This window comes from Bubalus bubalis, chromosome 7 (assembly GCF_019923935.1).
Source record: "Bubalus bubalis isolate 160015118507 breed Murrah chromosome 7, NDDB_SH_1, whole genome shotgun sequence".
NCBI lineage: Eukaryota > Metazoa > Chordata > Mammalia > Artiodactyla > Bovidae > Bubalus > Bubalus bubalis.
In genome coordinates this window covers 88,706,320-88,720,884 of record NC_059163.1, presented here as the reverse complement: position 1 = coordinate 88,720,884, position 14,565 = coordinate 88,706,320, and the positions used below count along the sequence as shown (strand labels likewise).

The following is a 14,565-nucleotide window of genomic DNA, read 5'->3' as shown; positions in this document are numbered from 1 at the left end:
ACAGCGCGCAGGCTTCTCATTGCAGTGGCTTCTCCGGTTCTGGAGCACAGGCTCCAGGCTCATGGGCTTCTGTAGTTGTGGCACACAGGCTTAGTTGCTCTGTGGCACGTGGGATGTTTCTGGACCAGGGATTGAACCCATGTCCCCTGCGTTGGCAGGCAGATTCTTACCCACTGCACCACCAGGGAAGTCCTGTAGTCTGCTTTGTAATGATGAAACCTCAATTCTGCAAACCACATTTCTGCTTTGCCAGTAACTCTCTGTTAGCTTTTGCCAATGGAGATGCCAAAGAAAGACTGGAGGGCCAGTAGAGGATAAAGGACCTGGATTCCTTTCTGTTTGCTCCCTGTTCTGTCAGCATCATGCCAGTATTGACTCTTCACTCTGATATTAGCAATTGGTTGCAGCTTCCAGTTTGTCGCACACTCCCAGAACCAGTCTCCTCATCCCCTCTCAGAATGAGAACCATTCAGGCCCCTCAAAGAATTCCTCTTCCAAGGTCCTGAGGTATCAGCACCAGCTGAGCAGCAGCCCCTCTTTGGCTGTCATGATTCTAGTTCTGCAGAGTTACTCCATCAAACACCCAGTTTCTAATCATCTCAACCCCTTCCCTTTGTCCATGAGCCTTACAAGCACTTCCTGCAGTTATTAGCTTTGTATTGCCTTAATGTTCCCTTCTGTCTTTTCAGTTCTCCTATACTTACTCAGCCAATTCTTCATATTAAGTTCTCGCTTTTAAATAATTGATATGTTGATAGTCCATCAACAGCAGAATGGATAAGTGTAACATATTCTCCACATGCAATACTATACAAAAATGAGAATGAATGATCTACTACTATGTCTATCTGATGATACAACTGATTCATGTTGATCTATTGCAGAAACCAACACAATATTCTAAAACAACTATCCTTCAATTAAAAACAAATAAATTTTTTTTAAAGGAGATAAACTATAAGGGGGGAAAGTAGACCAAAGCAGACAGAAAATATTTAATAAGTTTAGCAGAAGAGAAGATGGAGCAGGAATAACTAACTAACTTAGTAGTTTGAGTGCAGTGTCTACATAGAAGGGTACAGTAATCCAGCCAATTTGTAGGTTAGACGCTCGGGGCTAAGATGTCTGAATTCCTATGAAGAAGGGTAGGGGTGAGGGATTGGAAGTGGGGAGTGTCAAGCTAAAACCAGGACCTAGTTGAAGGTCTGTAGGTTTGTACCTTAAGCAGTTGGAAGTCTAGATCCTCTTCCCACCTCATCCACCAAGGACTAGAAATTGAATCAGAGAAGCACCAGACCCTCATGATGCCAGAGACTGGTGTGAAAAACAGAGGAGAGGATTAAATGAAAATCTGAATACTAAAAACTGAGGTCTTTTTCTATCCAACTCTCTACACTACTTTTTTCCCACCCTACTTTCAACAGCAGCCGGCCATACAAGCTAACACTCTCACATTTACCCCTCCTCTCCAATTCATGCTGCATTTACATGTATTCAAAATGCTGTTGCCAGGCATGTGACAGAGATACAGTATTTGAAAAAATCAGCAAGGAAATGTGGCAAATGAAAAGAGGAGAGAATTATTAACTGCAGGGGAAGGTATTATATGAGAAAAAGGAGTGATGTTATACACATTGCTTAATAATGCATAGCACTTGCACAGTCATAATAATGTAAACACTGAGTTGATTTAACCCAAATTTATTGTGTTACTCCATCAAGGAATGTAGCAGAAGAGAAGGAAAGTGTTTGGGACTTGGGAGTGTGCTGGGTATGATTGCCTAGTCCTCAACATATATTCTCACCCTTTCAAGGTACCCCCTTAATCACAGAAGCCACAAGCTAAAAACAACCACATTTCCCAATTCATCTTGATGCTACAGTTCTGCATATAAACTCTATCATAAGATGTACTCACTTTAGATTTGGAAGGCAGAAGTGAGGCAAAGGCCATTTCCTTGTAGCTCAATCTATTGGTAAACAAGGTTGGACAGATAAGAACATCTGCAGTAGGCAGACTTCACATCCCAGTGTGTATTCAGGACCCAATGGGTATGCCATGCATTCTGCAAGGTGTGCCATTGAATCCAATAGTCTTGTGTGGTCTTAGCCTCCCACTAAATTGCTGCCTGCCCAACCCCCTAACAATTTGGTAATCACCTAATTCCCTGCTCTAAATCCCTAGAATTGTTGCAGTCTCCTGAACCAAACACTGAGAAAACTTAAGTACCAAATGACAAATTGAGAAACAGCAGTATGAGCACTTTATTGAGAAATCCAGAACTTCATACCAGGGAAATAAGTTAGCAGAGTGAGAGTGACCAGAGAAACACTGGAGAACAGACCTGGGAATATACAGAAGGGAATATAATTGATAAATTACACTCAAGTTATCCTAAAAGCATAAACTAGATGTGGCCTCACTGATCTAATACTGTTACAAGCTTTAGGAAAATATTACCATAAGGCAGTTTTAAACACCTATACAGATTCCAATTCTCTTCTCTAAAAATATTTCTTCAGTTCAATTGCTCAGTCATGTCCGACTCCTTGAGACCCCATGAACCGCAGCACGCCAGGCCTCCCTGTCCATCACCAACTCCCAGAGTTTACCCAAACTCATGTCCATCCAACCATCTCATCCTCTGTCATCCCCTTCTCCTCCCACCTTCAATCCTTCCCAGCATCAGAGTCTTTTCCAATGAGTCAGTTCTTTGTCTCAGATGGCCAAAGTATTGGAGTTTCAGCTTCAGCATCAGTCCTTCCAATAAATATTCAGGACTGATCTCCTTTAGGGTGGATTGGTTGGATCTCCTTGCAGTCCAAGGGACTTTCAAGAGTCTTCTCCAACACCACAGTTCAAAAGCATCCATTCTTTGGTGCTCAGCTTTCTTCACAGTCCAACTCTCACATCCATACTTGACCACTGGAAAAACCATAGCCTTGACTAGACGGACCTTTGTTGGCAAAGTCATGACTCTGCTTTTTAATATGCTGTCTAGGTTGGTCATAACTTTTCTTTCAAGGAGTAAACACCTTTTAATTTCATGGCTGCAATCACCATCTGCAGTGATTTTGGAGCCCAAAAAAAATAAAGTCTGTCACTGTTTCCATTGTATCCCCATCTATTTCCCATAAAGTGATGAGACCCGATGCTATGATCTTAGTTTTCTGAATGTGGAGTTTTAAACCAACTTAAAATATTTCTTGGGTCAGGTTTATAGTATTCATATAGCCAAAGGAAGAAGTACATCCAAGTATTTCACAATGTATGCCTCACCATACAACTTTTCGCTGACGTCTGAAAACAAAAGAAATAGCATGTGTTAATACAAACAAAATGTTTCGATGCTTTCTTTTTTAACCCATTAACAAGGAGTTTTGTTGTTGTTGCTTCCCTGGTGGCTCAGACGGTAAAAAGTCCACCTGCAATTCAGGAAACCTGGGTTCAATTACTGGGTCGCAAAGACCCCTTGGAAAAGGGAATGACTACCCACTCCAGTAATCTTGCCTGGAGAATTCCATGGATAGAGGAGTCTGGCAGGCTATAGGCCATGGGGTCACAAAGAGTTGGACACGACTGAGTGACTTTCACTTTTCATCACTTCAAGTCATGTCTGACTTTTTGTGACCCCACAGAGAGCAGCATGCCAGGCTTCCCTGTCCTTCACTATCTCCCTGAGTTTGTTCAAACTCGTGTGCATTGAGTCAGTGATGCCATCCAACCATCTCATCCTCTGTTGCCCCCTTCTCCTCTTGCCCTCAATCTTTCCCAACATCAGGGTCTTTTCCAATGAGTCTGCTCTTCACATTAGGTGGCCAAAGTATTGGAGCTTCAGCTTCAGCATCAGTCCTTCCAACGAATATTCAGGATTGATTTCCTTTATGATTGACTGGTTGGATCTCCTAGAAGTCTAAGGGACTCTCAAGAGTATTCTCAAACACCACAATTCAAAATCATCAATTCTTCAGCACTTAGCCTTCTTTATGGTCCAACTCACATCTGTACATGACTACTGGAAAAACCATAGCTTTGACCAGACAGAACTTTGTCAGCAAAGTGATGTCTCTGCTTTTTATTACACCGCCTAGGTTTGTCATAGCTTTCCTTCCAAGGAGCAAGTGTCTTTTAATTTCACAGCTGCAGTCACCATTCACAGTGATTTTGGAGCCCAAGAAAATAAAATCTGTCACTGTTTCCATTGTTTTCCCATCTATTTGTCATGAAGTGATGGAACCAGATGCTATGATCATAGTTTTTTTTTAATGTTGAGTTTCAAGCCAACTTTTTCACTCTCCTCTTTCATCCTTAGACTGCAATGAAATTAAACCAGTCGATCCTAAAGGAAATCAGTCCTGAGTATTCATTGGAAAGACTGATGCTGAAGCTCCAATACTTTGGCCACTTGATGTGAAGAACTGACTCATTAGAAAAGACCCTGCTGCTGGGAAAGATTGAAAGAAGGAAGAGGAAGGGGATGACAGAGGATGAGATGGTTGGATGGCATCACCGACTCGATGGACATGAGTTTGAGCAAGCTCCAGGAGTTGGTGATGGACAGGGAAGCCTGGTGTGCTTCCTTGGGGTCACAAAGAGTTGGACACAACTGAGTAACTGAACTGAACTGACACTGCATGTAAGTTAAATAAGCAGAGTGACAATACACAGCCTTGTTGTACTTCTTTCCCAATTTTGAACCTGTCAGTTGCTCCGCGTCTGTTGCTCCTTGACCCACAATACAGGTTTCTCAGGAGACAGGTAAGGCAGTCTGGTATTCCCATCTCTAATAATTTTTCACAATCTGTTGTTATCCACACAGTCAAAAGCTTTAGCATAGTCAATGAAACAGAAATAGATGTTTTCCTGGAACTCCCTTCCTTTCTCTATGATTTAACGAATGTTGGCAATTTGATCTCTGGTTCTTCTGCCTCTTTAAAGCCCAGCTTGTACATCTGGAAGTTCTCGGTTCATCCATGAAGGGGAACAAGGAGTTTTACTCTTTCTCAAATCTCTAAGAATTTCCAAGAAGTTTAAGGTCTTGTCATCATTTTTGGATCTGCATCTACTGAATTACCATTTCACATTTGCTAACTCTTCAATCCAAAAAGGTTCACAAAAGGAACTCAACTTCTTTTCCTGATTTTCTCTGTCGCATCACTTCAACCATCCATAAGAAAAAAAATTACGTACATACTTGCATACACGCTTTTGAGAAGACCTGACTCTGTCAACTTTGGGGGAATGTAGAGGGAATTTATTCTGGAGATAAACAAACATCTGAAAACTAAAATTTTAAATTCTTGTTCCTAAAAAGCCCTGTGATCATTTCTGCAACCGTCTCCTGCTTTTAGCTCTTCTCTTCCTGGCACCAACCCTCACAGGGGAAAAAAATAGTCATTTTCTTATGTGGAAATTTTATCCTTCAAACTCATCTGAGGGCCTCCCATTACACAGCCCAGGAATCAGCAGAAACATAGAAATCATGGTAGTCAGTTCAGCTACAGCACTTTTTCAGAACAGAGCCAAAATTTTTCCCTATTTTTGTCCCAAAGTAAGATGTAGAAGGTTTTTCATTCAACTGAAGAGAAGGACATATCGATTATCGGAGCGATAAGATAATGAGAGGAATGCCAAAAGGAAATTCTAACGTGCAATACTTGAAAATATTAATTAAAAGAAATGGCAACCCACTCCAGTACTCTTGCCTAGAAAATTCCATGGATGGAGGAGCCTGGTGGGCTACAGTCCATGGGGTCACAAAGAGTCAGACACGACTGAGCGACTTCACGACAATCTCTCCTGGATAGTTTATATTAGGTTTTGATGATCTTTTTGCCATTGTGTGGTAAAATCCTTCATTCAGTGCTCCCTCAGGAGCACATGGAATAAGATGAGGTAAAGAAATGTAAAATTACCCTGAAAATAAATTACATACTCTGTGTATGTGTGATACATGTGATGTATTTTTATTTAATCATGCCATCGTTTAAATTTTTCTGTTTTGGCAAACACATCATAGGCAATATCTCTCAGTTTTCTTATTAATATTTTTATTTCTTCATAAGCAGTCATTGGGTTCTAACTTCACTCATTCCTCAGTGGCTCAGTGGTAAAAAAAAAAAAAAAAAAATCCGCACGCAATGCAGGAGACACAAGAGACTACCTAGGTCAGGAAGATCCCTTGGAGAAGGAAATAGCAACCCATTCCAGTATTCTTGACTGGAAAATCCCATGGACAGAGGAGCCTGGCAAGCTTGAGTACAAAATGTAACAGAGTCAGACACAACTGAGTGACTAAGCATTCAAAAACGTTTTCATTCAGGAAGCCAGTTTCTAAACTGCAAAGTGGTAAATATTTTATTCTTTAGATAAGGTCACTTATTGAATGTTTCTAGACCCACTTTCCTCATTAAAGATTGAAAGAATTTGAAAACTGAAAGGTTAAATCCCTTGAATACTAATTTATTACTTTCATATATTAGTGACAAACACATAAGTGAATTTGTGATTTTCAGGCTTTTTAAAACAGCTTAATTGAGTCATAATTTACATAGTCTAAAATTTAGCCATTATTAGTATACAATGATCTTTAGTAAATTTACAGAGCTATGCAATACCATCTCAATCTAATTTAAAAACATTTCCACCACCACCCCCATATGGTTTGGGGGTGCTGAAACTTCCCATCTCCCTACAGCTACAAACACACAACTTTGGTCCCCCAATCAGAGTATTTCACCCCTTTGTCCTCTGAGATTGGTTCACAAAAGGCAGATGAACCAATCCAGAGCCCTACCTAGAACTTTCACGGGAAGGAGGGGTACAGGTATGCCCTGATTTTGGAAAGTTTACTTTATGCCACTTCACTTTTATGAAAGACCTACATGAGCACCTGTTTTTGCTAACCAAAAGAAATCCGCCCCCCCAAAAAAAGAGAGACAAAAAGTGAAAACAGCATTCAGGGTTTGTTTTGCAGCGAGCTGTTACAAAGGCAGTGAGCATCCTAAGAAATGACAGTGCCACTGCCAAGCTCCATCCCAACGAACTACACTCAGTATCTCAGCCTCTAGCTGCCAAAGCTTTGAACTGTGCATGCGAGCATCTGTGCCTTAGCGAGATGTGTTTTGTGCATCCACTAGCAAGATGAGTCCTAAAATAATTGCTTCTTCACTTTGCACCACTTCAGCTCACAAAAGCTTTCATAGGAATTCTCTACTGTCAGATAGCCTGGGAAACCTGTATTATTTTTAGCTGAGGACACCAGGCCTGAGGACAATGACACCTGGAGGTTTTTTTCTCAAATGGTAAACCACTCTTCTCCCACTATCTAGTCATCAGATTTGAAAGGGATTTTTTTAAAAATCAATTATCCCATCTCTCTTTCTATAGTACAAAACACCCCCTCCCCCCTCCCCACCCCCCGCTACTGGTCTAGAAGCAATCCAATGAAAGCAAAGGTCAGAACTTTCAATCAGTGGTTAAGGAAATTAAATGCTCTCGTTCCCAGAGAGGGACACCAGTGCCCTTTAGCAGTCATGAGGAAAGTCAAGCTGAGGATAAATCAAACACAAGGAGAATGGCAAAGCCCAGAAAATCTCAGAGAAAGATCCAGAATCCTGAGGAAGCTATTCTTGAAGAGGTGGTGTGGACAAAATTTTTTCCAGCCATTTTAAATTCACTTTTCTATTACTTGCAACAAAAGCAACCTATCCGGTTGAACATCTTTCTGCCCTGGTTTGTTTTGTTAACTTTTCTACATTATTTGACTCTGCTGATCATCTTTTGGAATTTTTTTCTCCTGGGGCTTCAACCCTTCACTCATCTTCTGCTCTTTAAATGCATCCAGCGTATCCACGAAAACAAGCATGGAAAAACATAGATAGCACAGCACATTGCTGTTGATTCAGGTTCATCTCTCCTTTTCCTCTCATCACAGGTCAATGTGATGAGCGTGGGCATCCTTGTATTGTTCCTAATCCTAGGGGAAATATTTTGTTTTTCACTGTTGATGTTCAGTTCAGTCAGTCAGTTGTGTCCAACTCTTTGCGACCCCATGAACTGCAGCATGCCAGGCCTCCCTGTCCATCACCAACTCCCAGAGTTTACCCAAACTCATGTCCATTGAGTCAGTGATGCCATCCAATCATCTCATCCTCTGTCATCCCCTTCTCCTCCTGCCCTCAATCTTTCCCAACATCAGGGTCCTTTCAAATGAGTCAGCTCTTTGCATCAGGTGGCCAAAATACTGGAGTTTCAGCTTCAACATCAGTCCTTCCAATAAACACCCAGGACCGATTTCCTTTAGGATGGACTGGTTGGATCTCCTTGCAGTCCAAGGGACTCTCAAGAAGTCTTTTCCAACTCCACAGTTCAAAAGCATCAATTCTTCTGTGCTCTGCTTTCCTTATAGTCCACCTCTCACATCCATACATGACCACTGGAAAAACCATAGCCTTGACTAGATGGACCTTTGTTGGCAAAGTCATGACTCTGCTTTTTAATATGCTGTCTAGGTTGGTCATAACTTTCCTTCCAAGGAGTAAGTGTCTTTTAATTTCATGGCTGCAATCACCATCAGCAGTGATTTTGGAGCCCAAAAAATAAAGTCAGCCACTGTTTCCACTGTTTCCCCATCTATTTGCCATGAAGTGATGGGACCAGATGCCATGATCTTAGTTTTCTGAATGTTGTGCTTTAAGCCAACTTTTTCACGCTCCTCTTTCTGTCACATAGACCATTTATTATATTAAGGTGTGTTCCCTCTATGCCCACTTTCTGGAAGTCTTACAGGTTATGTTGTCCAGTTCTTTCCATAAAATTAGGTCAGCGTTCTTGTTCTTTAGTAAAATAAATAAAGATTTAGCATAAGAGATTAAGATTTGGCCAACAGATTGTCGAATCTTATGGCTGTAAGATTTGGTCAATTTCAGCAATAAACAAGTAGCCAAAAAAATCACAATTGGTAATTAGTTTGGGGTTTTGGAAAACTTCAGACACCATGAAGTCTATCTCAATGTAGATATAGCCCTTGTTCTGATATAAAATGCTCTAAATATCAATCAAATCCAGGTTTGGGCAAACTAATCTTCCTTTGGTGAACTTATGTCCGTTTAAGACTAAAAGCTGCAAAGGCATGCTGTTTTCCTGTGAGAAAGCTTGAGAAGGAGAGCAAAGAAGAAAATCAGCCACATATCTCAACAAAGTAAAAACTCTAGGAAATTTTAAATTATCTGGGTTGGCCTTCAGGATTTCTGGGAAACAAAAAGGATTCAGTAAAACCCTGAGGCATTACTGTCCAGGTGAATTTTTTTTCTCCAAGTTAGCACAAAGTATTGGTTAACTTCATCAACTGGAATACTAAAAAATGGACTGCATACATCAATTACAGTTAAAATTTTGCTTTTGGTAGGAGTGTTAGTAGGGGTGTGAGGGTTAGAAACAGCAGGGTGTGAAGGGATAGCAATGTTTATTGCTCAGAGCTTCTAACCAAACTTCCCTTCAGTTTTCTCAGCAGCAAAACAGAAGTATTACAGGGACTAGTACAAGGGATAATGAGGCCTTGACCTTGCGATTTTCTATTACGGGCTTTATATCTTTAAAGACTTATATACTTAGAGGATATTGATTATTTCTGGAGAGAGGTTCTGAGGGACCTATTTGAATCTTGATGGGAGGTATGCCGTAGATTTTGCCAACATCAGTTAGACATTTTGGCCATAAGGAGGGTGATAGGTGATTCAGTAGGGATAAATTGATCAGTGTTTCCAAAATGAGGTACATTTTGGAAATGTCACAGAGAAAACAGAAGACATTAAAGAGTCATTTAATTCCCTTGGTTGACTGTTTTGATGACTATTGTCAAATTCTAGAATCTTTTCCTCCTTTTGGGAGAGAGAAATTCTAGCATGATATTTATTTAAGAAGTCTTGGCCTAATAAATAAATGGGGTGGTGGAACTAAGGAGAAAGGGGTGTGTATCAAAGGGCCTTAACAAAAGGAAATAGGCTCAGGGACAGGAATCTTCTAAGGTTCATTACACAGCCCCGTTATTTGAACTGTTTTAGTACTCCGAGGCAGGAACTCTTTATGGTAGTGGGATGGAGCAACAAGAGTGTTGCTAGTGTGTCAGTTAGGTCTGGAAGAGTCTCCCTTAATCTGGAGAAATGTTCCTGCAAGCCAATTAAGAGGGAGGACTGGGAAGAGCCCCAAATAGCTCTTTGAGGCATGTCTTGAGAATGAGTAGGGCATTAAAAACGCTGCTTCAAGGACTGAAGGTGCTTGAAGAGCTGTACTTAAATTTATACCAATCCCTTTTCTAATATCCTGGCCCACTGTAATAATACCAGAAACCAGAAGGACTTTGTTTTGGTTCAGTTCAGTCACTCAGTCCTGTCTGACTCTTTGCGACCCCATTAACCGCAGGATGCCAGGCCTCCCAGTCATCACCAACTTCCAGAGTTTACCCACACTCATGTCCACTGAGTTGGTGATGCCATCCAGCCATCTCATCCTCTGTCGTCCCCTTCTCCTCCTGCCCTCAATCTTTCCCAGCATCAGGGTCTTTTCCAATGAGTCAGTTCTTCACATCAGGTGGCCAAAGTATTGGAGTTTCAGCTTCAACATCAGTCCTTCCAATGAACACCTGGGACTGATCTCCTTTAGGATGGACTGGCTGGAACTTCTTGCAGTCCAAGGGACTCTCAAGAGTCTTCTCCAACACCACAGTTCAAAAGCATCAAATCATCACTCAGCTTTCTTCACAGTCCAACTCTCACATCCATACACAACTACTGGAAAAACCATAGCCTTGACTAGACGGACCTTTGTTGGCAAAGTAATATCTCTGCTTTTTAATATGCTGTCTAGGTTGGTCATAACTTTCCTTCCAAGGAGTAAGCGTCTTTTAATTTCAGGCTGCAATCACCATCTGCAGTGATTTTGGAGCCCAAAAAAATAAAGTCAGCCACCGTTTCCACTGTTTCCCCATCTGTTTGCCATGAAGTGATGGGACCGGATGCCATGATCTTCGTTTTCTGAATGTTGAGCTTTAAGCCAACTTTTTCACTCTCCTCTTTCACTTTCATCAAGAAGCTCTTTAGTTCTTCTTCATTTTCTGCCATAAGGGTGGTGTCATCTGCATATCTGAGGTTATTGATATTTCTCCCAGCAACCTTGATTCCAGCTTGTGCTTCATCCAGCCCAGCGTTTCTCACAATGTACTCTGCATATAAGTTAAATAAGCAGGGTGACAATATACAGCCTTGACATACTCCTGTCCCATTTTGGAACCAGTCTGTTGTTCCATGTCCAGTTCTAACTGTTGCTTGTTTTAGGTAAGGGGCTTTCATTTGATGAAGCTGAAGAATTTCAGCAGTCTTCTTTTTAGGGGATTAATCTAGATTATAACAGAGCTTGTTAGCCAGATTAACTAAATCTGGAGTGGGCCTAGTTTTCAATTTTGGAAGGGAAAAGCCATAGTTGAGACCACCAATAAATAGAGTTATTATTAAAAAGCTATCCAAGTGGAATGAAGGAAAGAAGACCAGAATTCTCTAAAAAGTATTCTGAAGTCTACTGTAATAATTATGGACAGTTTTGTCAGATTTTTGTGTGCAAGCCTGAATTTTGTTCCAATCAACAAGCTTTGGAGAAGTCCAGGAATTGCCAGATGAAGCTGCCTAGTGATTGCATAAAGATGCAAGTTAACAGGCTGGGTTTCTGGTTGTGACTCTAGAGACCTTTCAAAGCTTTTCTAATTAGTCATTTTCATGCAATGCTGGGCCTAGGCTTCACTAACAAGTACATGAACTAACTCATATAAGTCAGAGAAATACAGCTGAAGAGTTTGAATGACCATATTAAATTCCTCAGTAAATCTGTGAGGATCTTCAATTCCTTTGAGAAAAATCTTTGTGACCTGCAGTTCAGCCTTAGTCCAAGGAATATAATAAATTAAGTGTTTAGCCTCTGGATCCTCGGAAAGCTTACTATTAAAGGGACAGGTTCTAATAGATTTAAAGGAAAAGGAGTGGGGAGAGTTTCACAGAAAGGGCAGTGGGGGAGGGGGTGTGGGGTGGGCGGGGAGGTGTTGACAAGAGAATTAGTACAGGAAAACTGAGGGTATAGAGGGGAGGTAGGTGATGTAGAATGGAAGGAGGAAGATGGCATCGGAGTTAGGGCCTGAACATAAGGAAACAAGGGAGAGGAAGAAAATGGTGCTGGAGGCAGAGCCTGAAAAAGGAGCCAGGGAAGAGGAGCTTGAGGCTTCAGAAGCCATCTTACCTTTCTTGAATCGTTTGCCTCAGTTAATTGTAAAATCTTATTTTTCAGAGAGGTAATTTTAGGCTCCTGATAACATTTGGAAGCCTCACGTTCAGTTCAGTCACTCAGGCGTGTCCGACTCCTTGCGACCCCTTGGACTGCTGCACACCAGGCCTCCCTGTCCATCGCCAACTCCTAGAATTTACTCAAACTCATGTTCATTGAGTCGGTGATGCCATCCAACCATCTCATCCTCTTTTTTCCCCTTCTCCTCCTGCTTCCTGCCTCAAAAACCAATCAAAATAAGCATTCTGTTCTGTCTAGGAAATTTTAAAGCTACAGCGTCAAATTTGGTTTTAAGAAAAGTAAGTTTGGGTGTTTCAACAGTTCCCCATAATGGCCAATGGTGTTCTAAATTGCCTTTGGTTAGGTCAGTCCTAACCAAACGCATGTGAGGAAGGGTCATGGTTTTTAAACATAAAATTGGCCAGGGTCCCTGAAGGGGATGGTACACTCAGAACATTTAAATAACTGGAATCTCATTTCTCAGAAGTTTTTCTCTAAAGTTAAAGAATTTTCTAACAGTCTAAACAGATCAAACAGTTCAAATAGCCTACAGGCCTAATACCAGTCAGTCCCAAGGGAACCGTCTGGTCCCAAAAAAGCCAAGCTAAAGTCTGCACAGCACAGTTCTAATCAACTAGCCTAATCCCAAGGGAGTGAGGACAAAGGCTAAACAAGCACAGATCCAAGAGAACAGCCCCTACTGCAAAAAAAAAATCAGGCTGAAGGTTGAACCGACACAGTTCCAATGAAATAGCCCATGTTCCACAAGGAACAGGCTGAAGGCTAGCCAATTTCAGGAGGCATAATTCCTGTTTCAAAAGGAATCAAGCTGAAGGCTAACACAGTTTCAGTTGGAACTGCCTATTTTTTGCTAAAGCACCAAATGAGTACTTGTATACAGAACAAGGCCTTAATCAGAATCGGTGACACCTGAAAATAGATTCGAAATAAAATCTGAAGAGCTTCAAAACACAAAGAGGAAAGAGGCTGAAAAACACGAGATAGGCTTACTCCAAAACGCCGGGGTCTTTGACAAAAGCTTTGTGCAAAAATATGCTCAATGTAAGTACTATACCTGTTTGCTTACCAGCCTGGAAGTCAACAGGAGCCTTCTCTGGATCCCCATGTGGACCGCCAAAATGTTTAACTAACACAGATTACCAGTTATTTCTCCAGCAAAAAATGGGCTTAATTGGAATCAACAAGGATTTGAAATTTGGGGTCTGTAACCATGGTGAGCCACCACAACAAAGAAAGGAGAACTCTTTTAAAGAGAGGTAAAGAAAGTTGCCAGGTTTATGAGAAACAAGAGTCCACTGAAGAGTTGAGAGTTCGAAGTATAGGGGCTTCTCATTGGCTGAATTGTGAGAGTCTCTCATTGGTTGAGCTCTTGCCAGGCAACAAGGGGAAGTGGTTTTCCTTCCGGTTGAGTTCCACTATCCTCATAGAGTATGAGGTTGGAGAAGGAAATGGCAACCCACTCCAATGTTCTTACTTGGAGAATCCCAGGGACGGGGGAGCCCGGTGGGCTGCCGTCTATGGGGTCCAACAGAGTCGGACACGACTGAAGCGACTTAGCAACAGCAGCAGCATAGAGTATGAGAGCTTCCCCTTCTGGCCTCCTGACTCTGTTTTAATTGAAGTCTCTGTTTATTAATTTTTACTCCTTGCACACCATCGGAACACTGTTTGTACTAATTACCCAGTGATTCCCTACAGAGAACTCTGGTCCCTCATGTAAGAAACATTCTGCCTTGGAGCCCAGCCCAGGTTCCTGCAACTTGTTCAAGCTGAGCTCATAGGATACACCTGTCACAGGAAAGAATCCGATATCTGTGTCAGCTGTTCCTACTGGTTCCCTTCCTGCCTTTTTGACAACTCTATTTCAATTATGTTCAATGGCTCTAGGAGCCATGCCTGGGGTTCCCAGGGAACTCAGCAGTAAAGAATCTGCCTGCCAACGCAGGAGATGCAGGAGTCATGGGTTCAATCCCTGGGTCAGGAAGATCCCCTGGAGAAGGGAATGGCAACCCATTCCAGTATTCTTGCATGGAACATTCCATGGACAGAGGAACCTGGTGGGCTACAGTTCATAGGGTTGCAAAGAGTTGAATGTGACTAAGCGACTGAGCACCACAAGCCATGCCTATTCTCTAAGCATTAGCGATTCCTCAGGTCTAAATGCCACATAGTAATCACAATATATACTGTTAAATAAAACTAAATCCACATAAACT

At 41.6% G+C, this 14,565-nt stretch overlaps 1 long non-coding RNA gene across 8 annotated transcripts in view; it reads right to left on the bottom strand.

Moving 5' to 3' along the window:
• LOC123334482 overlaps positions 1-14,303 on the bottom strand; it is a 384,998-nt gene extending 370,695 nt beyond the window's left edge. For 2 of the 8 annotated variants that reach the window (XR_006552423.1, XR_006552424.1), the window contains exon 1: positions 13,404-14,299. This is a non-coding gene — a long non-coding RNA (uncharacterized LOC123334482). Of the gene's footprint in view, positions 1-13,403 lie in introns of all 8 variants that reach the window. The other 6 variants (XR_006552421.1, XR_006552422.1, XR_006552420.1 and 3 more) reach the window with 5 other exon arrangements.
• Positions 14,304-14,565: the final 262 nt, after the last annotated feature.